General features: G+C 44.9%; 1 protein-coding gene across 5 annotated transcripts in view; it reads right to left on the bottom strand.

Annotated features, from left to right (window-relative positions):
• The window catches only part of LOC144470749 (protein FAM135A), a 50,684-nt gene that overhangs the window by 23,000 nt on the left and 916 nt on the right, over positions 1 to 26,768 (bottom strand). For 2 of the 5 annotated variants that reach the window (XM_078182248.1, XM_078182249.1), the window contains exon 1: positions 25,245 to 26,078. The exons of 1 other annotated variant lie outside the window; for it this stretch is intronic. The gene's annotated coding sequence lies outside the window, so the exon portion shown is untranslated. Of the gene's footprint in view, positions 1 to 25,244; positions 26,081 to 26,768 lie in introns of those variants that run through there. 2 more of the 5 variants (XM_078182244.1, XM_078182246.1) reach the window with 2 other exon arrangements.

The following is a 26,768-nucleotide window of genomic DNA, read 5'->3' as shown; positions in this document are numbered from 1 at the left end:
CACCTGTGTCTTCTGTACATTCTCTTTCTTCCTCCGGCCGCCCCTCGGTAAACAGGCGAGTTTGTCTTGGATTTCTCGAGGACTCCGAGAACCTTTTCAACCCTTTCCTCGTTGCGTAGTTTTTTGTGTGCGGTGGAACGTCAAAGGCGACGACGACGCGACGTCGCTCCGCTCGGTTTCACTGCGGGGACCCGACGAGAATTTCCAATCGGACTTCCGAAGTGTGCACAGCCGCTGTTAATATCCGCACACCCTTCAGCGGCGACTTCTTCTTCTTTCAACCTTTGCGTCCAGGGACCACGGGTACAGTCTCCGTCGAACGGTCTTACAGCGTAATTAGTTGACTTTTTGGCAGTGTGCCAGCTCTTGCTAAACTGAGCAACATTTGCTTAACACTTCATGATACGAAGTGCTTCTTCATCTTCTTCTTTTTCTTCTTCGTTTCGGTGCTTGTGCTGAAACAACGTACCAACAATTACAGGACAACTTCGTTCGACCAGTAGGGAAGACGAGGCAGGGTTGATAAGTGGTTTTTGTGCTGCTCTGCAATTTTAACTCGGTTCTGGAATACATTTGGCTGCATTGATAACGCAATAACAACTTCCAGAACATCTCTTGAACAGTATTATCTTTGTCTAAATTATAGAGACGCTCAGGCAGCTTAGCATTTGCTAATCTTCCCGCAGATGAAGCACTTAGGGTAGTGGAACCGGTTACTCCAGCAATCTACCAACTGCTGCGCCTTTGGTTCGTCCTCGAGCATAGTTTACACTATGTTTATCGATAATATCAGCTTGATTTATATTTAACTTTATATTTTTTTATTCCTAAGTAAACATAATAAAGAAATTACTTATCTAAAAATTCTACTTAAACGTTGACGATGCGTCAATTCTAACTTCTCTAAAAAAATACGGTTTTATGTTATTTTAACGATGTTATGCTGCTTCGGGGGATTTCTTAAAGCACCCGCGACGAAAATAAACAGACAATGTTCGTTTCGCAAAAAAATTGTCGATCCTATAAATAAGTGCCACGGCACTTGGAAGATGTTCAACTATTCGCGCTTTGTGTTCAGATTACTGAAAATCGTTGCTTTGACAATGAGCAGACTTGGACGAGCTTCAACCCCTCAGCATTATATTAATCTTGCCGCTCCGACGACCGGGTATTTCTGAAGGACCCGTAAGAGCCTTAACCCCTTTACGATTTAGTATTTCGCCAGAATCGACCGAATCTAGCTTGCGCCGGTGATCGCGGAGGAAAGGATGGCTTCGAAATCATCGCGTAAACGTTGCCACGAAGTCGCGCCAGGACGTGCCGGTGAGGTTCCGCGCGTCGGCCGGTTCGCACGCGATCGTGCTCGGCGAACCAATCCTCGACCGATCCGTCGTTCAATGAATTAGTATTTCGGGGTTCCGGAGTATCCGACCCGACGGCTCCCTTTCGCCGGGGAAAAAAAACGGTTTTCACGGCCTCGAATCGTATCGCGTAAGTACACGCCGTATATCCCGATGTAGGCCAGAAACGACTAGTGCCGCTAAACTGGGCCACGGTGCGTCGGCCTCGGTTCTAGAAATACCATTGCCACCGCTTCGAAACGGGCGGAGAAGCATTCGTTCCCGATGAGAATCGCTTGGAAGCAGAGGCGGCGGAATTCGCGAAACTGCGCCCCGAAAATGACTCGCGCGGCGGCGGGTCTTTGAGTTTCGAGGGGTCTCTCGGCGCGAGCGCCGCGAAAGGCTGAAATTAAATTCCATCGTTCATCGAGACCTGCGGGGACTCGGCGGGAATGGACCCGGCCAACCGGCGCCTGCGAACAATTTTTTCTAGAAAATAATTCACTTTTTGATCGATCACCGGGGGTGGGTTTGCTATTTCCTGTACCGATTCGCAGCTTTACGAAACATCCTTTTCGGACAGAATCATGTGAAAACTAATTTCTTTTAGTGCACTCACGCTTTGCTATAAATTCATAGCAGTTGCATGCAAAATAAAAATCGTGTATATTAATTAAAAGGAACAGAAAGCAAGTTGCAAGTTCACTCTTCCTTGAAGCATCTTAATAGATTAAATCTAATAAATTGACGTTTTAAATTACTTTTAATTTTTACATTATTTTAAATAATAACTATCAAATTGCATAAAATCCTCAGTTCAGTTATTTCCGAATTTAACAAACTGAAGCTGTAAGAATTAATAAAAGCTGAGGCGATTAAAAAAACTATTTCTTAAAAGAATTTCAAAGGATACCGATTGCATAAGAGTGAATTAAATCATCATCGCCGACGAAAAACGGAGTAAATATAACCGGAGAAAAATCTGAACAGCCTCGAAAGCCGCGGCGTCGTTGAAAATTTGAAGAAAATAAAGTGAGGAACGTCTCAGGTAAATTGAAAAGCCGCGACCGCGGAAAATTGATTAGAAAGAAAACCGCAGATTGTTTGCCGCAAGATTAATTTAAAGTAGAACGAGTAAAAATAGAACAAGGGGGGAAAAAGATACAAGTACGGTCAAGAGACCTTCCGCAAGATTGAATTTCCAGAACCTGAGAGGAATCCCGGTTTTTATTGAAGTTTCGAGGTGAATCTACGCTGTCAGGTGAAGAACCTGCGCTTTACCACCACCACCACCCCCCGCGAACGTGCGGAAAACAGTTCGATCGCCGGCCGGTCGAGACGCTTCGAAAAATATCGTGGGTGTTTTATTTATAGCCGTTCATACTTAATTTAACCGGACCACCAACAGGCTGGGGAAATGTCCGGAGGTGAGGCGTAAAGATCGCAGGAATCTGTTGCCGGTGGCTGCTATTTCTAGCACGCGATTGTGTTGGGCTCTCTCTCTCTCTCTCTCTCTCTCTCTCTCTCCTTGCTGGCGAAAAAAGAAAAAACCGCTCCGCGAATATCTCCGTAAATAGAACTCCGGAACTATCTTTCCTGCTTATGGCAGATCAATCTTCGTGCCGTTACCTGGAAATGTTATTCGGAGATTCTGACGTAGTCCAAATAATCATTGAACTGAAATGTTTCGCGCAACGCTCGGAAACTGGGATATATTTAGCTGTATTCTGATCCTTCCAATGTTTTCTCGAACGAAAAAGTGTAAGTATACGTCTGCTTTTTGTACTATTTTTATCACGTTGTATATACATGCGTATAAATTTTGTGACTACATATAAATCATATAAATAAAAATAAATTAATAACTAAGGGTTGATAAGAAGCAAGTAAGGAACTGTTTGGTAAGAGACGTCAAGTAGATATAATTATAAGACTATGGATTTTATGCATTTATGAAACCATTAAATACGTGAAATGCAAAAGGGTAGAAATATCGGGAGGTTTTTATTAAAAGCAATAGAAAATGAAGAATTTATATCGTTAAGAATATATAAGTAAATATTCATTTAAAAGAAAATAAAAATGCTGTTAAATCTTGCCAATTTACATGTCTTATTATATTTTTAAAAGTCTGCACGTAAACCAACCCTTCTTCCTCGTATTATTATACGTTTATTAATGATACATGAAAAAAGATTTAAATGAAACAATTTAACCAAGAAAATAGAATCGCAACAATGCAACATCACTAATTGAAACGTAAACCCTCTGATTCTAATAAAAGAGAAATATTTGTCACGGTATAAATTCTCTTCTAACAAATAATTAAAATTGAAAACGTTCGAATCATTGTACCGGCGAAGGAAACGTAACGTCGAGGCGTTAACCACGGCTCCGCGAACGGTTCCAATAAAAGAAAAGCTGCGAGCCGTGGAGCGGCGGCGCGAAATACTCGCCGAGTACGCAGCTTAGAGGTGGACTTGAACGCGGGCGTTGATGAATCGCCTTGAATCCAGCTGGATTTACGCTCGGAGGTAATGGAATAAGAAAACCAGCGACGGCGCAAGAATGCGGCAATATTATTACACTCGGCTTGGAGCGACTCAGCCACGGCGAGACGTAACAATCGTCTTCCCGGTGTGCGCCGCGGCTTCACTAAAAACGAGCGAGAGGCCGACAATGAGACTACGTACCCGTTAACAACCGGCGGCGCGACTCCGGCGAGTCTCGACCCTGAACAACCTTCGAGCCGCGTTTATTTGCGTCGTAATCGACGATAACGACAGCTCCGTCGGAGCAACGTGGCCGGACGACTGCCTGCGACTCGGGGGATGAAGACTGAGGCCGCCGCCGACGCCGAAGCCGCCGGCCCCGGAATGCCGGAGAAAACGGAAGCGGCCAACAACATCGGGCGCGGAGGGGAGAAAGTCTCGTCCGCGGAACGGGGAAGATTGAAATTTCGTATTGATTAGCGTGTTTCGTTTTAGGGTGAATTTTCGTGGCGCGGTTAGCGCGGCGGGGTCGACAGCCCGACCGTCGCGTCGGTCGGTCGGTCGGCCGGGCCGACCTTCGTTTTCTATTCGGCCGGCCGGGAATGGAGGGACGCCGAGTTCTTGAAATATTTGCGATTCCGTGTCGCGCGGCAACGGCGAACCGCTCCGGTTACCTCCGGGATCCGAACGGTTTGTTATATTCGCCCCCTCCCCGACGCCGGGAATCCGGTCTGGTTATTCCGGAAATTCGGGATCCGAGGCACCGTTCCCGGCCGGACGAAGACTTATTCCGACGAGACGATCATCGGATCTCTTCTAATCCGTCGATTTGCAATTTTGAGCAACCCCGGCCGCGGTTTCCGGCGAGCTCTTCAATCGCGGACGCGAAATCGGTTTGTTCTCCGCTGTGACGAGAGATTTAGGGAGATGGCTTCAATTTTTGGCGGAACTTTGAGCTAAAGTTTCAGTTCGATCTGGTTTCCAAAGATGAGCAGCTGGAACGATGGATAAAAAAAAAGGGAATTTTATAGGAGAAGAGTGTTCCGGTGTAGATATTTCTGGTGGACGTAAATTTAACAAAAGTGTTTTTTAAGTTTCAAAGTTTCATATATATGGAATATCATTTTCTTTTTCGCATATTGCATACTCTTCAGTTTAGAATAATTTTAGTACCCAATTTAAATAGCAAAGTGTCGATTTTAAATATACAACACTGATAATAACTAGAATATTTACAGAAGAAGTAACCAAAATGTTCTTGTTTTATCTATCACAGCTCCTTGGCTACGATCTTACATTTTCTACGCAGTTAATAATTTCTCTAAAGACAAATTATTTCTATAACAAATGAAGAACTATGATTAAATGAAATTGAATAATAAAATTGTTATATAACTACTTCATCGATATTAAATCGTTAGATTCTTCAAAAATAGCACAATTTCCTATTTGTAGACTTCCTATAATTAAAGCTAGCAATTTATCGACACACGCAGTTAAACGAAAGTACACTAAAAATATAATAAAAGAAAGGAAGGTATTTCCCGAGAAACGCCCCTATTTCTCTGAACCTTTCGATGGACGTTCCAGGAAGTTAATACCCTGCAGTGCAGTGAGAGAGGTCGGCGATAGTGTCAACAACTTATCGATCGTTTCGGCCGGTTAATTACAACTGTCCCCGTCATTATTATCACCTCGCGCGCGATAATTCCGCCGTTGGGTCCGCGGAAGGTTGCCCGTTGATTTCATAACGCCGCGCGGCTCTTAACTTCCGTTTCGAAAGAATCACTATGACAGTCGAAATGTCAAACGAAAGCTTTGCAGCAGTTATATCACGCGTAAAAATATTTCACGAGATTATACCGTTTCATAATACATATAGCAGGTTACATAAACGCGTATTCTTATTTCGTTGCTTTCAGCCGACGAAACGCTCTGCAAGAATTGAAATGCATAAAGGGAACTTCGGAAGAATGGGAAGAAAGACGTCACCGGGCTTTGCTTTTGTAAAATGCAGTTGCTTGGTACCGCGCGCACAATCCGCTCACTGTTTATATAAATAATATAAACGTTACAGATTTCCGCGCGTTCAGACTGTACTGCGGTTTCACGTTCGTTCGGCAGCACACAAAGCGTTTCGGGCGCGCGAAAAAAGGAACGGCAAGAATCGATAACGCGATTTTTTTCCCGGAGATTATGCCTCGCTCGCGTGAGCGTCCCTCGAAGCATTACAAATCGCCTGGAGAGCCACAAATAACACGCCTCCGTTAATTTAATACAGTCAACCGTTCATCGGCCTTCGTCGCCGGGCTCTAATGCAAGGGGGGGAGGGGAGGGGGAGGGAAGGGGGGGGCACTGGCAATCGCGACCCCCGCGATCCCTGTAATTTCGCGATTTCACGTAGTCGGACGACGATTCCGGCAGCCGGTCTCTCTCTCGACGGTTAATAACACCGGGAATATTTATCACGGTTTACGATTGCTCGATCGGCTTTCAACGGCTCTCCGCCCCGCGACCCTCCCCCCCTATCTGCAATTCAACTTACGCGGCTTTACTCGAGTCCCGAGCCGGCTCGAATAACGGGATCGCTCGTCGGGTAATCCGAGGTGCTGATTCTTTATGATTTAATTGATCGCTCGGCGAACCGTGCCGATACACCTGCCACCCTTCCGATGCATAATTCTTTTTTACTTGGCCTGTAACGAGCACGCGAAAACTTGTAAAATAATGTAAGCCGAGTGAAGCTTTTCACTGCTTCGTTATAAATGCAAGATCTTTCTCTCTATTGAGGTACGAACATCTAGTTTAAATAATGTTCACGACAGTCGTTCAAAAGTTATTTTCTTTATTACTTTTCTGATAGTAGCTTCGAGTTTTCATCATTAAACTTTACATTTCATCAGATTTCTTTGACATTTCGAAATTGTGAAAGTTGACATCAGAACTATATAGATATTGCTTAAAATGCAATTATATAATTTGATTATATACCCTGCAACATATTGGGAAAAATTGTTCAATTTTCTTGTTATTTAACTCTCTTAGTACCGGCCAAAAGTGTCTGTATCTAAACGAAATGTTTATAACTCGTTTGACGAAGTTTGATAAAGTTACAGAAAGAAATTGCAAGAATTTTGAAAAGCCTGATAAATAACAAATACAAAAAGGGAGAAATAACCGCAAGTGTAGTTGATGCGACATAAAATACTATATAAAAAAAAAGGGAGAAGAAATAAGAAATGAAATTGTTGTTTGATAAAAATATTAAGAAAACTATCTTTTCAACAATAGCCAACAACGATATATCGTTGTTCGGTGCTAAGAGGGTTAAATTGCAATTATATAATTTGATTATATACCCTACAACATATTGGAAAAAATTGTTCAATTTTCTTGTTATTTAAGTACAGCTAATTTGATGCTGCAAAGAAATTCTTCGCTCGCAAAGTGATAACTCGATTAAATAAAAATCACGTCGAGCCGCAAACGAATAACTCCCACGCGCTGTTCAAATAAAAACGCGCATCGTTTCCAATTTACTATAGAATTTGGTATTATTCCGCGATTGTACAGGCCGAAAGATTTATTCGATATAAATAAAACAGTTGGCCGAATTCTAAAAGAATATTCGATCGATACGGCGGGGAACTCTTATAAAATCATTTTTAACGAATGTATGAGAATCGGGACGGATCAAAGGAATTTCGTGGTCATCTATAGACCGATCGAAGATTAAAGGAATAATTACCGTGGACAAACCCCCCCTCCCCTCCTCCTCCCCCACCCTCCGCGCGGGGTCCTTCGCTCCCGTCGATTTCGCGGAATCCTTATTCCCATTTGTCAGTGTTAACAGGACGTCGGCTTTGATCCGACGTAGCCCGCAATTTGCAGAACGGCGGCAATTTGCAGGGGCAGCGCGGGAACAAAGGCCGTTAGCTAAGTAATGGAATAAATGTTTGACTCGAATCGAGTTGTTGAAAGAGCGGACGGGCCGGTGTTTAGCCGGCTCGGTTTTCCATTTAGTCGACGGCCGGACCTGTTATCGCCGACAATAAAAATGTTCCGTGATACACGGTATCAAAGCAGCCCGGGACGGATCACGCGAAGATAGCCGAGGCTCGGAGAAAGGGAGAACCATGGTGGGTGGGTGGAGAGAGGGAAAGGGTTGAAAAGCCAACAGCTCGTTCGCGAGTCTTTGTTCGCGACGCGATTCGTTCGTAAAAACACGATCGAATAACACGTTGGCTCGCGTGAACCGTCGCCCCGACCGGCCCGTGGAACGACGGGTTTTGTCGCGAGCACGAGAGAGAGAGAGAGAGAGAGAGAGAGAGAGAGAGAGAGAGAGAGAGAGAGAGAGAGAGCGGATCAAGCCCTTCAAGCCCTGCGCCACCCCTCCCCGCACAATGCCCGCTCAATAGTTAACGTCTTTGAACCCCTCCCGGTCGTTTCCCCGAACTTTCAACCTCTGACCTTTGCGCGGAAAGGGGAACGCTTCCGTTTAATCAGCCGGCGTGTCGCGCGACCGCGTTCCCGCGAGCCGCGCGATTTTAAAACCGCGCATTCAACGCGCCCCGGAGCAAGAAGTTCGCGGCTTCTTTCAGCTTCCGGTGAAACGCGGACGCCGCCATTGACGCGGTATTAGGTCGCAGTCTGTGTCTTCCTCGTCGCCGACATAGTTCTATTTCGGTGAGCTGCCTTTTTTTCCGAGGCGCTCGTCGGTTTCAACTATTCTCTTTACCGGACCGTTCCTCTTTTTTTTTATAATTGTTATCTTCCTCGCACGATTTACGGAATACTTCGGAAAAAGCCGAGTTTAATTCATTTATGTCAGAATTGTATACATCGTATATAACATATAATAAATATTTACAGATTGGAAATACTATTGCCTCGCGCTCAATTAATAAACATAATTAGAAAAAGAAATAAATGTATATTTCATCCCCGTGTTTTACAATTAATGCGAGCGATTTTTATTTTAGTGCTGAATTTAGTACGCCTGTTAAGTAATGCTCGGAGAATGTACAGGATTCTTTTAAATATCATACAGTTTCTGTTAAATAATATTTTAAAAATGTATTTAAATCTTTCCAGCAGATTTAATTGGTGCAACGATGAAAGCAAAAAGCGTTTTAAAAATTGTTTCTTCCCGGCGTTCATCCGACGCACGGAACACAATATAGTTTTAATACTGTAACGAAAGACACAAACAAGCGGACGTCGTAATTAAAAACTAAATGGCCTTAAATGGAAGCAGCAGTAGCCTTGGATGAATTTTTCCCAGATTCGCAAAAGCCACGGTTTAGTTTACTTGTCTAATGTACAGGGTGGAAGTAACTTCGTGCGTGAGGTCATCCGCAACTTTATGGTTTTATTAACATCTCAAGCGTGCATTTAATAAATGCAGGAAGGGAAAGGCGGACTTTCTAGCACCTGTTGTTCCAACAATATGATCGATAATTTTATCAATATTCGTAGCGCGTGTTTAATAAATACCGCGGAGCGTACAGAAATAGTACAAACCGAGTACTTCTAATGATCTTAATTAAATAAAGAGTTATAATTAATAATAAATCTCACCTTGTCTTGATAAATAATAAAATCAACTAAATTAAAAATTTCAATTATTAAAATTCAATTAAATACAATTAAAAATAATAAGTTTACAGAAAAATTATTGACATACAATGGATAAATAAATCAAAACCTCAGTGATAAAACTAATATAATTATAGGTATAATTACATAGTAACCCTTATTAACTTTTTCAAGAAAGAAAAACTCTTTATTTAATAATTTAATTACATCTCTAAAAGGCTGTAAAATTCCTAAAAATCCCACCTCATTATGACCCTTACGATTTTGAATATAACCTAAAACTTTACGCTCAAAAAAAGTTAAAAAAGCCATTGAAATTATTATCTTTTTAATTAACATCTTATTAATATTTCCAGAATACTGGAAAATATAATTAAAGAGTCACGGAACAACTGAAGTATTTCCTTCTTTGAAATTACATAAAAACGTTTCTCTACTTCGCCATTACAGGCAACACAGTCTTCATTTTCACTTCCTATGTTAATTGCGGCGTCGCTATAAAGATTTTTTGCCGCGTTATTATTATTGAGAAATATTCTTGGACACCTCCGCGCGTGTATTTTCTCAATCTTCTCATCCGTGAAATAATTATTTATAATCGCACACATATTTTTATCTCGCCCGTATTATTCGCAAAGAGTCCGCGGAGCCGTGTACCTTGTAATTTCATTTATATCCGACGCGGAACACGTTCGCTCGGAGCTGAAACGACGATAAAACGAGAAAATTCGAGAGGAACAATTTTCAGAACCCGGTGTCTCGAGCAATCAACGGGGACAATGGCGGATCCCTTACAGTTCTTTTTTCCACCGCTGACAGGCCGCGCGTTACATTTATCCCGCGTCTCACCTGCGCCGTCGAGAAACTTTCCGACGGGATCCCGTCTTTCGAGACGTTTATTTTTAACGGCCGTTCGAAAATCGTGCCTTTCGCGCCCGTTCACCGCATTGTCGTCGGGCATTTGCTCCTTCCTCGAGGGCGTGGGCGGGGGAAAAAACGCACGGCGAACGTCGTCGGAATTGCCTTCGTTAAGAACGGCGACACGCGTCCCGTGTTTTAATAGCGCTGTCGGAGAGCCGCGGTTAGAGTAATTAATTCCGCGGCGCGCAGAAAACGATACGCGACGACGCGTTCTGTCCGCTCTCTAATTCGTCAACGCGAGCTCGCCTTTCGAATTCAGATTTCCGACGGGGGTCCCGCGATTTAACGCCGAGCAGAGTGATTATTTCGCGAGTAATTGTTCGCCAGCCGTAAACATTTCATTGCCTAATTTCATTAAAAAGTATTTAAGATTTGTTTCCTCTTCGAAGCCGACGCTGTTCGCAGACTTGTTAGAAAGACTTTTTAACAATGAAAATCTCGAACGCATTTTTCTGTTCGCGTGCTTTAAACGTTTATTCTGTTGTCGAACTGTAAAAGATCGATCTCGATTGTCTGCGAATTATTTTGCAATCAGGACTTGTTGGCGCTCTCAATGATAAATGGTTGTTCGATTTTGTAAAAAAATGTCGAAACGAGCCAAGAAATAATTTAATAAGGACGAACGTGTGATCCAGTACGCGTATATATATTTCTTTCATTGCTCGTAATAGCAGAGCCGATTATCTCTCCGGAAGCCACATATCACGGCGCAGTGTTTGCAAGATTTTTTCGAGCTGGCATCAGCTTCCGAGCTTTTTCTCCTTCGATTGGTCCGATAGGGCCGCGGCTGTTGCCAAAAGCAGGCTTTATGAAACCAGTTTGTATTCCGGGGAACGTTAATACGTCGGTGTGTGTGTAACCGTTGATAGCGCTCGAGAAGCGTGTTTTCACAAGAGAAACTTCGTCAATTTGCATTGCCGTTCCACCCGGCAAACAAACCGACAATCGCTTCCATATTCCTCGAACGGAAAAATATCTCGAATCGATAAAAACGGCGGCGCGATTCGAAACATATTTTTCCCAGCAGACGTCATCGCTTCATCTAAATCCGGCGCGGAAAAATACTCCGGGCAAACAGAGAGAGATAGCAGAATTCGCCGTTATCACAGAACAAACAGTAATCCTCTCGGCAAGCGATCCAATTTTCGTAATTCATCGGGCAAATAAGCTCGCGCGCAGCCGACGGAGGCTCGAACTCGCGCGAGGACGCGCAACGGATTTATCGTCGCGGTCTTTCCCGCCTCGTTTCTTTCGCTTCCGATTACCATAACGAATCCGCCGACCTGCGCGATCCGAGCAGATTCGAGCGGAAGGTTCCTCGAGCGGCGCGATTGATACGCGGGCCTCGCGCGCCGCAGATTGCCGGCGGCGCGAGCCGGGCTCCGTTTTCCAAAGACGTTCCCCGGGCGGGGGTGAAAAACTTCGCTCCCCCGCGGGGTTCGTCAAACCAGCCGGAATTATCTTTTAAGCGCCTCATCACTGTCGGCCTGGCTGCCGCGCAGCTTCCGCTCCACCTCTTGGCAGGAGAAGCGCGCGTATTTGGTCAGACGTCTAGACACTTCTATCCGGCGAAGGGGCGTCCACGCTCGGGCCTCGTGTCTCCAAGGACGGCCGAAGGGAAAGCAGTTCTTATCTTCCTAGCCCCCGAGCCTGCAAATCCACCTTCCCGATTCGCCCGTTTGCGAAACCGATGTACACTCGGTCTCTCCGGGGAGAGCGAGAGGGGGCGAGGGGTTCGAATCGTCGAAAAATCGATAGCCGTGGCTCGAACCTTCCACTTTCACGGTTCGTCGTTAATTTTCTTCGGATTTGTTTTTAGGGCAGCGTGATTTGGATATAACTGGTGAGAAACTGGAAGCAAGTGTTTTGTCAAAAATTGTGCACATTGATTGGTGGTTTGGTATATTTTGTTCGATATTGTTATAGGAACGAAGGCAGAAGATTTGTCTATGCAACGGCATTTTGAAAGCGGTCGTACGTCATTTTTTAATAGTTTTATGGAACGAAAATGGGGAACACTTTGTTGTGTGTTTTATATCGTTGTAACGTTGACAGGGCAACTTTTATTCAAAGTTTAACGGAGCGATGAGAAATTGTGTGACTGTGATACCTGACAGGATGATAGATAAAGCATTGGTTACGTAAGAGAAAAAGGCGTGTATCTTGAACTTCTTATCCATATTTATAGCGGTACGTTGGCGGAGTATCAGAAAAGCAAATCTGGAGGAGAAAGTTAGCAGAAGAAGTTTAATCGTGAAAAATATTTGTTAAGCCACTAAAACGTAATATTGTTAATAATTTGTTACATAATTTAATATATAATATTATAGATTATATAATATCATATAATATTAATAATATACTGATTATATAGTATTATATAATTTATTTATTGCTAACAAATAATTCAAGAAAGCTTTGGCACTGGAAGAACGAAGATCACACTCTTCAATCACAATAACTGTGAAAGAATTAACTTTCTTGTTATATTGACAAGTCTTTATTTTTATCTTCCCAGCTATTAGTTTCTAGGGTAACATAACATTGTTAAAATATACTAAAATAATTACTATAAAATGACACCGAAAATACATTGAAACAATTAACCAACCATCTCAGTGTACATATACAAATTTCTACAATCGTCAAAGGGTTCCTTTATTCGGAGGATTAAATATTTTTCAACGTCGTTCATCGCCTGAATGGAAATGAAAAGCGTCGCGCACGGTTTGGTCTTCGATTCATTTGGAAAATGAAGTTTCGTGCACAGTGACGGCATTGTTTCGTAGCCGTGACTGCGAGTAAACCGTCGCTCAACAAATTGCTGTGAATTCGTGACGCGCCGTTGCTGTATCATAGGGAGTCCCTCTCATTCCCGTTTGCACGACTATACATACATACATATACGGTTGATGCGCGAATAAATTATTTCCTGTAACACGCGGCAGAGACGAGAGCGAGGTTAAAATCGTATGTTTAATAACAATGTTGCGGAACGGGAAACGCACCCCGAGCAAACCCGTGCATACGTTAATTTCAATAATCCGTCGCGTTTTTTATTTGCGCGGATTGCGGAAAATCGGGAATCCGTGATCGATCGGAAAAGACAGTAATACCAGATTTCAATAAATGATTATTAACTGTCGCGAGTTTTGAAAAACTGTTTTATCTCGTTTTGCAGCGGTACTTTTGACAATCGGAGAATTGATTTGTTTCGTTTGTAGAAATAGAATTGTTATCAGTTATTCGATGAATGGTTATTTAAGTAGAATATTGTAAATTATTTTACAGCATCTGATGTAACGATTGAAATTGAAAAAATTAGTTTAGAAAGAATAATGCTAAACTTATGGTGCTAGTCAAAGAGAATAAGTCTCAAATTCTTTCTATTAAAATTTTTGTAATTATGAAAATACTTTCACAGAGAATAATTAAATAAATATCTCTACTCAAGCATACATTATTGTAGGAAGTGACGAGAAGTATATAAATTCAACCTTGTCGTTCTTCCAAAGCAACACTCACATATAGTGCTCAATAAGTTTATTATTTCAGTAAATTCTCTACAACTGTCCCTCAGCTTTTAAACAAAAATGCACAATTTGGAAAGAGGAGATACGATTATTCGAGCCCCGCGGCTCGCTTTTCTAGTTGTTGACAGTCGCAGAGAAATTACTGTAATTCTACGCTGTTCAGATTACAAAAGCACGCGCGTATTTTTCAAAGCGACGCTACCGTACAACATTGTCATTCTACGAGCTAATATAACAATGAATATAAAAATAGCAAAAACAAATTTATTTGCAAAAAACCGTCATCGGTCGAGAGATATTCAGACATAAAGTCAGAGGTGACTTGCGACCGTTAAGGGTTAACGAACTCTTCTCCAATAAGACGATAATTAAAAAAGATTATATAAATCTAACACACCTTCTTGGTCGTGCAGACTCGAAGTGGAACGGTTCGAAGGAACGAATCCAGAAATTAGTCCGACTAGTCGTAATCGTAATTAGAGAAGCCGCACAATTAACGGTAGCGAAAGCAAACGGCCGCGCGACTGTCAAACAGTGATTTTTTTTCTACCGAGAAGCGTGGCCGGTATCTTCCGCTGCTCGTTAAGTATAAGTAATTACGATATTATCTGGGCGGCGATAAAAGGAACGCGGCCGTTCAAGCTCACAATCCCGTGTTATCGTCTTACTCATCGCGGCTAGCCTGAAAAAGGACCCCCACCAGGTGCGTCTACACGCGGCCGGCGCGGCGTGTCGTTATCACTATCAATAGCCCCGATACGCTCTCGCGGGGCTGCCAGGGAGGGTGGTGGAGGCGGACGGACACGCGAGAGAGCAAGAGAGAGAAAGAGAAGGAGAGCGAGAGAGAGAGAGAGAGAGAGAGTGTGGCACGTAGGCGGCGTGTGCAAGCGCGTTGCAATAAACCACGCTTTATCGCCTTACGGTTGAAACTTCTCGAGCACGCTCGCGTGGTTGTTGAACCACACACAGGTTCATTGGCTTCGGACCGCGGCTAGAAAATAGCGTGGACACGTGCCACGCGCACGACACCTCGCGCTCAGCCGAAGCTTCGTCAATCATTTTCCTTAATTTTTTCTCCCGACCACCTTTCTCCCGTCGTTCGCCGACGGTCGCGCGCCCCGGGGGGTCGCCATCTTGGAGACTGGGTAAGTAACGTTATCTCTGCGATACGCTTTATTGACGGAACCGATTATGTTGCAACCAGGCTTTATTCGTTCGATATAATACAGCTAACCGGATTGTCCAACGTTGCTGTTAACATTTTTTATTTATTCAGCAAATTTTGTAAATGATTAACTTGTCTTCAACATTACCGAAACTTCGTAATCTCTGTTTTTATGGTAAAATTTGTTCGAAAAACACGAGTACGAATAATCGCATATGCAGAACATTTTCGAACCGATTAATTATCTGGTCGAAGTTATTAACTCGTTGGCGATTCTCTTTGTGAATTTTCAACGAGTACGATTCCGCCGCTGTTATAAAATGACAAATATTTGTCGCTCGTTTAACGTAGTTCCAGCGTTAATTATCTTTGCCTTGAAACGACGCGGGACCTTTTCAAATGTATTTCGCGAGGCACGCGAAAAAGTTTTTAATGGCACGTGGCAAAAACAACAAAACTGTTTGCTCGACTGTTTTTTTCATTAACCTTTAAAAAGTTGTTATTTTTCTACGAAAATATTGGATTTTGTTTACGGAAAAAATTGTTGCGCGCAGCGTTGCAGTTTATCTAAAAATGGTTAACGTTATGGATTGATCGAATTATCGCGAGACGAGCAACATTGTCCTCGTATTCGCGGCGATCGGCGAGTACGCGTGTCTTCGCTGGATTTAATCCGATCAGTCTCGCATCGAGGAGTTCGACATCTTCAAAGAACGCGATTTTATTCTTCGAAGTTTCGTTATTATTAGATCGCGGACAGAGAGAGAGAGAGAGAGGCTTTCTCCATTATTTAACGAGGATGAAAATTGCAGGGAACCCCTTCTCCGGCGGTCGCGCTCGGCGAAGTTAAAAATAAAACGAAACTCTCAAATCTACGTCCGAGTATCACCGTTGTAAACTGCGGGCACTCGTGCGCCGTATCAAGGCCGCGCTTTTAAAACAAGCCGCCTCTTATCTCGTAGCGAAACCTTGTCCTGCACACTCGGCAATTACCGAGTTGTCGCGAACGCGTTTCGATAAGTTTTGCCAGCGACGCTTTCATGAAAACAGGATGTAAATATCATCTTATCGTGTCCACCGGGACGAACAGCTTTAAGTTTCGTTGAACTTTATTAAAGCACGGCCGTTCGCAATCTTCCCGTTTCCATTTTAATTACGCAGCGCCCTCGCATTATTTCCCCCGTATCACTTTGTATCCGGCGAATAAACTCCGGCAAAATAAATACGTCGTCAAAGCCCGGTTTGCGGGTTTCATATTTTTCTTTATCTGGCTCGGGCCCTTTATTACGGTAACGAGCTTCTGGGCAATCTCTCTCCCTCTCTGGACAATGTTCGTTTAAGAGATGCTACGCAATCTAGTAATGAAACTTCCCCCGTTATTATTTTTACTTCCTCGGACGTCGCTGAATCGATCTTAATCCGATCTTGACTGTGCTATTGGACCGACAAGTTTAATTATATTAATTACTCTTTTCGGGAAAGACGTCTGCAACGCTAGTTACAACAACTTTCCACTTAACGCCTATAATTTAATGCTTACAGATCACAATATACGTGTTGAATTTCTCTCGCAATAATATTAAATAAATAACGAAATTGTTCCTCGACGAGTTCCACGCTTTCCGCGCAGCTGCGCCAACCGAAATGTCTGACATAGCAGCAAACACGTTTAGGTACACGCGCCGCGTGTCGATTGCGCTCGGAATCGCGGAGCCCGAGCCAAACATTCGCGGCTCTCGGCTCCTAATCAACGACGGTTGAAGTAGCCAAGAATTTGTCACGGGCAAACGAGTCTCCGAGCACGCTGGCACCGGGCGCGTCTTGGATTATTCATCGGGGCCCGATCGTGATCGGGAACCGGCCGGCCGGCCGACTGGCCGGTTCGATCGAAATCGGACAATGCACGTGGGCACGTGGACACGCGAGCCGGTTCAGTGACCACCGCGGCTCGATCGAACTGGAAAATGACCGTGTCCGTAGTCAGAGACTACGTGCTAAGGTTTCAATTCGGATAAGAGGTCGCGAACCGTTTCTTCACCCCCCGCGCACCCGAGACGCGGATTTATGCGACACCGTGAATGAGAATCCGCGTCGGGGATCGTCGCGCGGGGGTGAACGCGTGACGTGGAAATATGTGCGGGGGTGGAGACGGTTTTACCTCGTGAAACCCGAGCTGTATTTCGTGGAAAAATGTATCGGGAAGCGGTCGTTGATATCGTTTCGTTTAACACGGTCGCTCCCACGCGGTGTCCGTGAAATACGCACGGAATCAGAACAAGTTGTTCAGTACCGTAACGATGAATAATAAAATCCTGTTGCAAGTTTTTTTCCACCTCGTAAGCAAAGATTTACAGAAGTGGTTGTAATAAACATTTAATCTCGAAATTATGCAACATTTAAAGTGTTAAATGAGACGGTATTTTAGGGAGTATTTTTACAGATTCGCTATTTCGTTTCACGTCAAAGCAAAAATTTATTTTTGGAGCACCATATTGCTCGGGAATTTCCAAAATTATTGAACCGTATCGCTGAAGCAACGCGCAGAAATGCCTCTAGCTTCATTTTATAGATTTATTATTATAAATAGAATATCGAGTGTGTTGGGTTAATATCCCTTCTGCTTCGTTAATTAAAGATTCTTCGTTCTCAATAATTCCGCTAATAAAACGAGACATTTTTTTTCTATCTCTAGGTCTTCAGTTACTTTAATCTGTAAATTTCGATAAAAGAGAAATCAAAGTTCCGATTTGTACGAAATCACTCTTTCTTATAGTGCAAGGAGTGACATAACCTTACTTTCTACGAAGTGAGTATTAGTTGTACTAAATATTATTTGGATTAGTTAATAATCCAAATTTTTAGCGATATTTTATTTGAAAAAAATCGAAACTAATTTTTGAAATAAAATGCCACTTCCAGTGGCAATCGATCAACGCTACAAGACCGCAAAATGGCGGGAGGATCGCTTAATATTATTAGTAAATCTTCTAAGCACTCAAGAAAAATTGGATAATTAAACCTGCAGACTTAATAATTAATAACAGAGTTTCTAGCAAGTAATGCTGTAGACATTTAGCGTGTCGAAGGAAATCGTAATTAGTGTAAGTAGAATCAGTCCACCCTAGTCAGACATCTGTTACTTAATATCACGAGAGCCTCGTCCACTATTTAATAATTCGTGATTCCCCTATTTGCTTCGTTTCGCTGTCCGCGTTTCTCAATCAATACGGCTAAAAATACTGCAAATAGTAATATATTAACCTTGTCTCATAAATAAACAACGTACAAAAATGCTCGATACCATCCAGCTATCCTTCCGTTACCATGTCGAACGCGTCGGAATCGAAACTGTAATCGCAACGCGATTAACAATTCGCAATCTGATTACGCCGGATGGTTAACATACGTTCGATTATGTCCTTTGCTCGCTCGGCAACGATTATCCGTGGCTCGGCAACGCGACGGCTTCGCAGGAGTTACATCACGGCGTCTCGTTCGACGGTGCTCCGAGTGCTCAAAGAATTAACGGGCAGGATATAATGACCGGGATCGAAGTAGAAAATGACGGTGCCGTGTCAGACCAGACATACTACACTTTCCGCCAGCTTTCCGGCCATCATACTTATCAATCTTCGCGCCGGCACCGTTCGTTCTTACCGGATTCTATTACTAATCTATTCCGCCGCGTGGAACCCGAACACTGGAAGACAGAAATTATTCGTTTTAATCTTATCCACGGCGATCGACCGCTCCTCGAAAACCTACACTTCCCAATTATATTTCTCGTTTCGCCGGGGTCTTATCGTTCACGCAACGCACGCGAGACGCATTAATTAAATTCCGCCCGACTTATGAAATTTCCAATTCGCCCGCACTTGATCTCGACGCGAATATTCATGGAGTTAAACGCGTTCGAGTTGACGCAGACAAATTTCCATGAGAAATCTGATATTGGGGTCGTTTATGTACTATTGTCGTCTTTGCCGTGGTTTTATCGGCTGAGCACGAATTTCGGCCGCGTGTATCGAATTTCCTTGTCAAGCAAAGACAAGTAGGTGAGATTGATATTTTTGTTTCGTCTGTGAATTATTGATTCCAATCGATAGTTTTACAGCGAGTGATCCGTCAGCTCTATTTTCACTCTTCTTCAACCACTAAAAATTGCGAAACGATAAATTTGCTATTACTTAAAATTAGAGAAAAATAATAAAATAAGGATTACACAACTTTTTATCAGAACTCATAATAAATATTTAGAAAATACATTTTGTAGTTCTTGGTCACTGTTTCTTTAATACTTGCAAGAAATTCAAGTCATTCGCTCCGATTTTAGAAAGATTTTTCCTTTTTAAAAGAAGAAATATTAGTTTCACCCTAAGGGTTGTATAATCGAAGAAATCATCGCGGCAATTTAAGTGAAACTAGTTCTTTGTCAACACAACGAACGGTCTGTAAAAATGAGAGCATGGCGTCTGGTTGACGACAACGAAAGCACCTTTTTTTCCGGGGGAAAGGAATCAACGCCGAGCATTTACGAGAGTTCAACGAATCGTGGCACGGACGAAAGAGTGTCGGAGACCCACCGAGTGCAAATAGTTCAGGGATCGATGTCCGTTTTTAGCCTGCGAGCGCCGGTCAGCGTCGTCCGACGGGTCAGCCGAGTCGATATTAAATCGCAAACATGAATCGAAGTCGCGACGACGAGGTCGGCTCTATGCGCCCGTGTTGATAACCTACTAGCCCGATCCCTTTATTTCTCGTCGAATATTAAAGTCGATCCCCGGCCGGCGGATTAGCTCCTCGACTACGGCGATGATCAATCGGCGGGTGTCCTCGGCCAGTTCCAGCCGGATGGTCGTCTAATTAATTTTCAAAGTCACCGGGCACAGACGCGGCCCCGGCCGTTATAATTCGATGAGGCGAGTCTTCCATTACGGTCGGTCGATTTCGAGCATGAAAATACGCTCCGCGAGAAATTATTAAGGTTAGCCGGGGTGTCGGTCCCGCGAGAACACGCTCGATCTGTCCGCTCGAAAGTTGCTCCACATTCGGTGACCTTTTCCAGGGACGGTCGGCGAAATGTCAGGGTGCTACGCGCCCGGTGAACCACGGGGGAAGAAGACCGGTCCAAACAGTCGTCCCAGCGAATCGTACTCGCCGAGGGTAGACTACTTTTGCAGCTTTTCAGCGGCCATTGCAATGGCAGTGGCGATTTTGACCGTGAGCAAAAATTGATGGTCGTCTCTTGGACGCTTCGATTGCATATAACTTTTAAGACTGTTTATAGTTATAAGAACTACGACACTACGTATAATTGATTGCGGAAACATGCGGAGTTGCGGTAAAAATAGATCAGAAATGTTCAAAGCGTCAATTCGGAAATATTACAATTACAATTAATATTACAATTTTTTTGCGTATGCCGAGCGCTTCCAGTCTGTCTACTAGTAAATAATAATGATTATAAAACCGTGCAAAATTAGAAGAATTTCTAGTCATTAGAAAGTAATATGAAATTTTAGAAAATTGAATAGCTGACTTCTGCGTTTTATATTTAATCGTGACAATTTATATTTCGCACGGTGAATAGGAAATTCCTAATCGCACACGTCCATTACCGAGCGAATTAGACTTCTGAAAGAAAGAAAGAAAATGTGTCTCTCAACGGATCAAGACAACAACCATTTCACCCGACTATCTGCATTGCACACAGAGGATCGATAAAATCACCGACCGCACAAGTCTTGAACTTGCAGAAAAAAGGTTGTACAAGAAAGACATCGGGTCTTACGATTAATCCAGGCAATTTCTGCTACCCACGGTCCATTGATCGCGCGCCACTTAAGTGAAATCGATGAGAATACCGAATACAATAGACGAGGATTTGCGAAATCGTAAATAAAGATTTGAAAAGAAAGGAACTCCGTCCTGCACTCGATGCAGACAATTTCCACGTTGCTAAAGATAGAAGTACTAAATAAAATCGACGAAGTAACTAAAAATCGTGAAAGGATATCGTAAAGGAACGAAAAAATTTTGTCTGCTATTCGCGCATTGAAAAGCGAGACTACAGAACGATTTTAACGGTGGATTTCGAAATCGTCGGGAAAGATTCCAGCGGAGAGAAATCGCGTCTTACAATTTCGCATGATGAACGATCCGGCAAGGACTAATTACAATTAGCTAAAGAGTGAAGAGCAGCCGAAAGCTTTCATCGGGACGCAGCTAGGCGAGCAACGCTCATCAACCAAATCGAATGAATTCACGGGCCGTGGTCCCGAAGAAATTGGACGTTCCGCCGACGAATCGTTTTCCCCTCGTTTCCCGGTTAAGTTGCATTTAATGCAACCCCTCCGGCGCATCGCGGCGGTCCGACCGGATGCCGGCTGTTTTCTCATTAAGGAATGGAAAGTTTCTTGCCCCGGAATGGGACGCGGCGAGGACGAGGACGAGCGATGATGACGACGACGACGACGACGACGACGACGACGACGACGACGGCAACAATATGGCGAAATGAATATCAGGGAAATATCCGTGAACGCTCGGCCGAACATAAGAATCCATTATCGGGCTTAATATCTCAGGCACTCGGTCCCCCGCGTCCCTTTATTCCTTTTCCGGGCGACGCTTTATTAGCGTCTCGTTTTTTGCCGGGAATGAAGAGATTCTCCGTCGGCCTGCTCTCTCTCTCCGTGTCAGCTTCGTGCCGCGATTTCAATGGGCGACGGTTAATTTGTTTCCCTGGATCCGATCGGGTCGGATCGTCGATCGGCTAGGAAATAAAACGGAATTGCTGCGGAGTAGGTATAGAAAGTCGGACGGAAAAGGTCGCGAGGCATTTTGATGCCGTTTGTAGAAAATCGATCCCCAGTTTCCGTCATAGTATCATTTAACTTCTTGCCCCGGCAGAATTTTCCCGGGTCGCGTATTTATACGTCAAGTATCGAGCAAGCTCCGTCGCCTGAAAAATATGAACGTTCGAACAATTGAGCAGTTACTTGTCGTCACATAATAGAAACCCTTCTAAAAATCTCATCTTAACTAGATCTCTAACATATAAAACCTGTTTAACTAACAGCGAATTCAGAAATCAGAATAATCGTAGAACTAGTACATGAAACAACCTAACCTTGAATACAATTAACTTAAATTTACCTTAAATTTACATAAAATTTGAAACAAATTCGCACAGGCGCAGACTTTCTAAAACAGGAATGTTTAATCTCGCGTGCGACATGTTTGCCGTCTTGCTACGTCAACCGAGAGAAGACATCCGAGTGCACAGGGTCAAAGACCTTCTGAAAACAGAAGCCGTCGCTCCAAGTTGATGTGCGTTTGCATACGTGTCGATACGTGTGTCCGCCTCTTTGTGAATTAGATTCGACCGGCTCTAAATTCAGCTACCCTTCCCGGAGTTTCCACCCGAACAAAATTGGGTTACAGGCGGTTAACAGAGGCTGCCGATGGCGTCGAATCGTTGCGTTAGCTACTCGCCACATTGCGCCAGTTTTTCCATATGAAATTGCCCGTTCTACTTTGGCGCAACGATTTTCTCCGGTGCCGCACTGTTTCCACACACATATATATATATACGCACGGTTTAATAGACCGATCAGGGCCGGTGATTAAGATAACGTACTACGGGCTAAAGCGAAGGAAACAGGTTTCGTAGAGCGTTACCCCGTTGATCCTCGTTAAATAAAACCGTCCTAGGCCCTCGAAGCGGTAGCTTATTTTCAATCAGCCTCCCTCCCTCCCTCTCTCTCTCTCTCGCTTTCTCTTGCTCTCTCTCTTACTCTCTCGGCTCTTCTCTCCGTTTCTCACTAGTTTGATAGCGGTCGTGGCGGGACAGCGACGTACCGTCACGCAATCATCTGTGCTTAATCTTATCTTCGCCCCTAAACCGGGAAGCCGCGTGGAACACGGCACGAGTGCGGAAATACCGTTCGGGCTCACATTATCTTCTACTCGGCCGGCCGTAAGTAGGAATCACGAGAGATCGATCATTCTTGCGAAACAACGCGACCGGTGGTATCGATAGCCCCGTAACCTTGCGAAATTATTGAACGACCGGCGCGAGTGGAAAACGCTTTATGCCAACGATCGCTTCCGGCCGTATTAGACCGATACGACTGGCCGCGATCATTTGACCGTGCTCCGGCTCTGATAACGTTAGAAACAATTGGAAATTATTAGCAGAAACTGCCCGTTAATCTGGGAAGGTCGGGACGCAGAGACTAAAGCAGGGAATGGAAGTCTGATCAATCGTGTCCCATCAATCTCTGCTAGAAGATCCGATGGATTTTTAAATTTATTTCTCCCTGTAAATAAATATAGAGTCGTTTTACTATATTTAGGTGTACACTCCCTGTGTAAGCAAAATTTTTGAACCATTATTCTTAAATGTCTTCAACGTCTTTGAAACTTTGTTTTACCGAAATCATGCGAATCCACGAATTTCTGCAACCATCGTCTGTGCCATAATAAAGTGAAAACTTTCCACTTTATAGTTGTAAAACGCCAATTGCCTTCAAACTAAATACCAACTGCAGACGTATGTACATCCCCTGAATCACGGCTCCTATAATTTAAATGCTTATTTGATCGAAGTTCGAAAAGTTTCTAAACTATTTCACTCGACGATTTACCATTACTGCAAACACCGCAAAGAATGAAACCGAAGCGATCGTTTACTTCTACGTTTACGGTGTATTGCACCCCGTCATACTGTATTTCCAAGCGACAACACATTTCCCATGGAGGGGGGGTTGAGTTTGACGAAATCGACTTTTGACCGACCAGCTGTGTCGAACGCTGGCGCGTCGCCGTAAATTGTGGGGAGAGAGCAGCAGGAAGAGGGCACATTGCATCAGGAATTAAATCAACGCACCTTCGTTGATGGAGATGATGGAAACAAGATGGAAGGGAACGGAGGGGAGGATGTGCGGAAGGACGACGATAACCGAGTTGTGTAGATTGGAAAGAGGACGAAAAAGCTTGGAATAGATGTAGTAAAAGCAAGAGGATGCAGGGGACACAAGAGCAGCAGCAGCAGCAGCAGCAGCAGCGGCAACGGCAGCAGCAGCAGCAGGAGGAGGAGGAGGAGGAGGAAGAGCAACCATGGTGGGGGATCAATTTAGAAGCCGTGACTCACTCGACACGGTGACGTCGTTAGCGCACCCCCTTTCGCCCGCCCCTTTTGCCCCTAAAAAAAGAAGAAAAAAAAGGAGAGAGAAGAGAAGAATAATCCGGTCACAACTCTCTCTCTAAGCGAGAACTAATCGAGGCCAGTGCACACCGTCGGGGGGAGGAATAACGGGGGTGGAGGGATGTTCTTGAATCGGCCGGTCGACGAGCCTTGAGTGTCTGGCGTGTTCGTGTGTGCCCGGTGCTGGCCGACGAGGAAGCATACACAGGCACGCATGAACACACAGCAAGCGAGAGAGAGAGAGAGAGAGAGAGAGAGAGGGAAAGAGATCGAGAGTAAGAGAAAAAGAAAAAAAGAGAGAGAGAGAGAGAGAGAGTAGAGGCGGAAAGGGCACCGAGTCGTCTTTGTGCACGAATAACACCGGCGGTCCCTCGTTACGTCGAAAAACTCGACCGGCGCGGCACGACGGAGAGGCGAGTTTTACCTACGCCCATGTATCTTCACACGCCAGTGACTGCTGTTTACCAGCAGTACGGGGAGGCAAAGAACGAAACACGGTGGGAAGAGGAACAAGGAAAATCGCGGGACCCGGGACGGCAGGGCGGGAGGGGTGTAAACGAGGAAGAGGATGCGAAAAGGGGGAAGTATCCAACGCATCCTCTCCCCCGCGCTCACCGAGCCAGCGTCCCCTCGCCCCAATTACCGTGCCCATCGCGCACCACCTCATCCACGCTCGTAATTTGCATCCGACCTCTATTTCCTTCGCAGCCGTCGAATTACTTGTCCCTTCCGAAAGCTCGGAGCAGGGTGGCCGAGAACGCCGAGGGACACACACGACTTCCTTCTCGCGTGCTCCTTTTCTCTCCGTGGCCGAAGACCGCGGGGTCTCGGGACACAGGGGGAGAGACCGAGAGGGAATTGTCTCAGCGTTTGCTGAACGTTAAGCGGTCGACCTACAGGTTACAATGTAAGGGAGAGCTGCACGAGGGCTGAAAGTACGCGCGTATGTGTCGTGTGTACTATGTGTCCTTTGGGTGTACTCACGAGGCACACGATCTACGAGGACCAGGCTCTCGGTTCGGAGATCTTCGAGTCGTCGAGCGACGTGCATCCTTATCAACGGTCTCCTACCCCGTTCCTCGAGTCCTGGCGACGAGGACCAGGATCCTCCAGTTGTCACTCCGGCAACACCCACTTTCTCCTCTGGCCTCGTAACCTCGAGGGCTACTTTTCTTTCTCTCCCTCGCCTACCGTCGTCGGATGAGGCGCAGCACTACCCCGACACTACTACCACCACCATCCGCGCACCACCACGATACGAGATTCTCGACTACTACCAACGGGCACCACCACGATTGGAAACCACCACCACCACCACCGCCACCACCATCGACACCACTGCCGCTGCCACGAGTAGCAGTTTCGATACTGGCCGTCCCCGAACTCGGTGTCCGCGGGGCTCGATGGCCGAACGGACTCTCTCTCCCTCTCTCTATCTCTCTCTTCTCCTCGTCCTCACCGCGTTCTTTACCCCCTCAGGTCTTGTCCCCTGTTTGATTCGAGCATCGCCACTCGCCTAAGGTCGCGCACGTTTCCCGTTGTGCGTGTCTCGTCTCGTCACGGGCCACTCCTCGCGGTGACACGACGCGCGAACCACCCCCGTCGACGAACCAACAAACCACCCCTCTGGTACACGCCAGGCTACACGCGACGGTGTCGGCGAGCAGCACGGGACGATTCCGTAGCTCGCTCTGCGGAAACGCCACCGTGAGAGCTGGCCTATCTACGCGCCTGCCTGCGCTCTGCCAAGCCTCGACAGAGACCGCCCTCCTTCCACCCCGCCGCGACGCCTTCTGGCCAGTCACGACAGCAATATATGGGCGATCGTGACACACGCGTGCCCGTGACACGTCCCAGCATGCGCCCTTCTCAGCGCGCCTCAGCACAAGCCCAATGTCCGGCCTAATTCGCGAGACGGTGTCGCTGCTCTCGAACGGCTAGGGAGTTTCGGTTCGAGGACGGCATTCCCGGCCGTGGGAACACTGCCGGAGAGCGGCGCTGGGCAAATCTCGGCGCTTCGAATGGGGAATCGATAATCAAACCACCCTTTTCCTATGCGATTTCTCTCGCGGTTACGCTGATTCAAATTTCTATGCCGGTCACGGAAATTCTATCGCATCCTTCGAAGTTAATCGGTTTCATGTGTTTTATTCTGATTAATGGTAACGTGTTCGTTTTTCCTAAAAATTACGTGAAAATTTATCGGCACAATCTGAAATCTATTATTTAATAATATTGCAAAATAGTCGTGGAGATTTCACGTTTGCGATTATGCAATGGAATAGTAAAAGCAAGAGATGCAGAAAATTTGAATGGGATCGTCAGAGACCCCAGTAATCATTCGAGGATTTGGAATTATTAAGATTGTTTCATGGGGAATGAATTTCTTCATTCGAGCATACGCGGGAGTCCAGGAATGCAGGAATCCCGGATGGGAAGGGTTGGAGACAATGGAGGAATGGGTAATAAGAGAAGTCGTTCAAAAGCTCGAAAGGTGGAAAGCCAAGA

Source organism: Augochlora pura, chromosome 6, assembly GCF_028453695.1.
Source record: "Augochlora pura isolate Apur16 chromosome 6, APUR_v2.2.1, whole genome shotgun sequence".
Classification (NCBI taxonomy): Eukaryota; Metazoa; Arthropoda; class Insecta; order Hymenoptera; family Halictidae; genus Augochlora; species Augochlora pura.
This window is presented reverse-complemented; position numbering and strand designations above follow the sequence as displayed.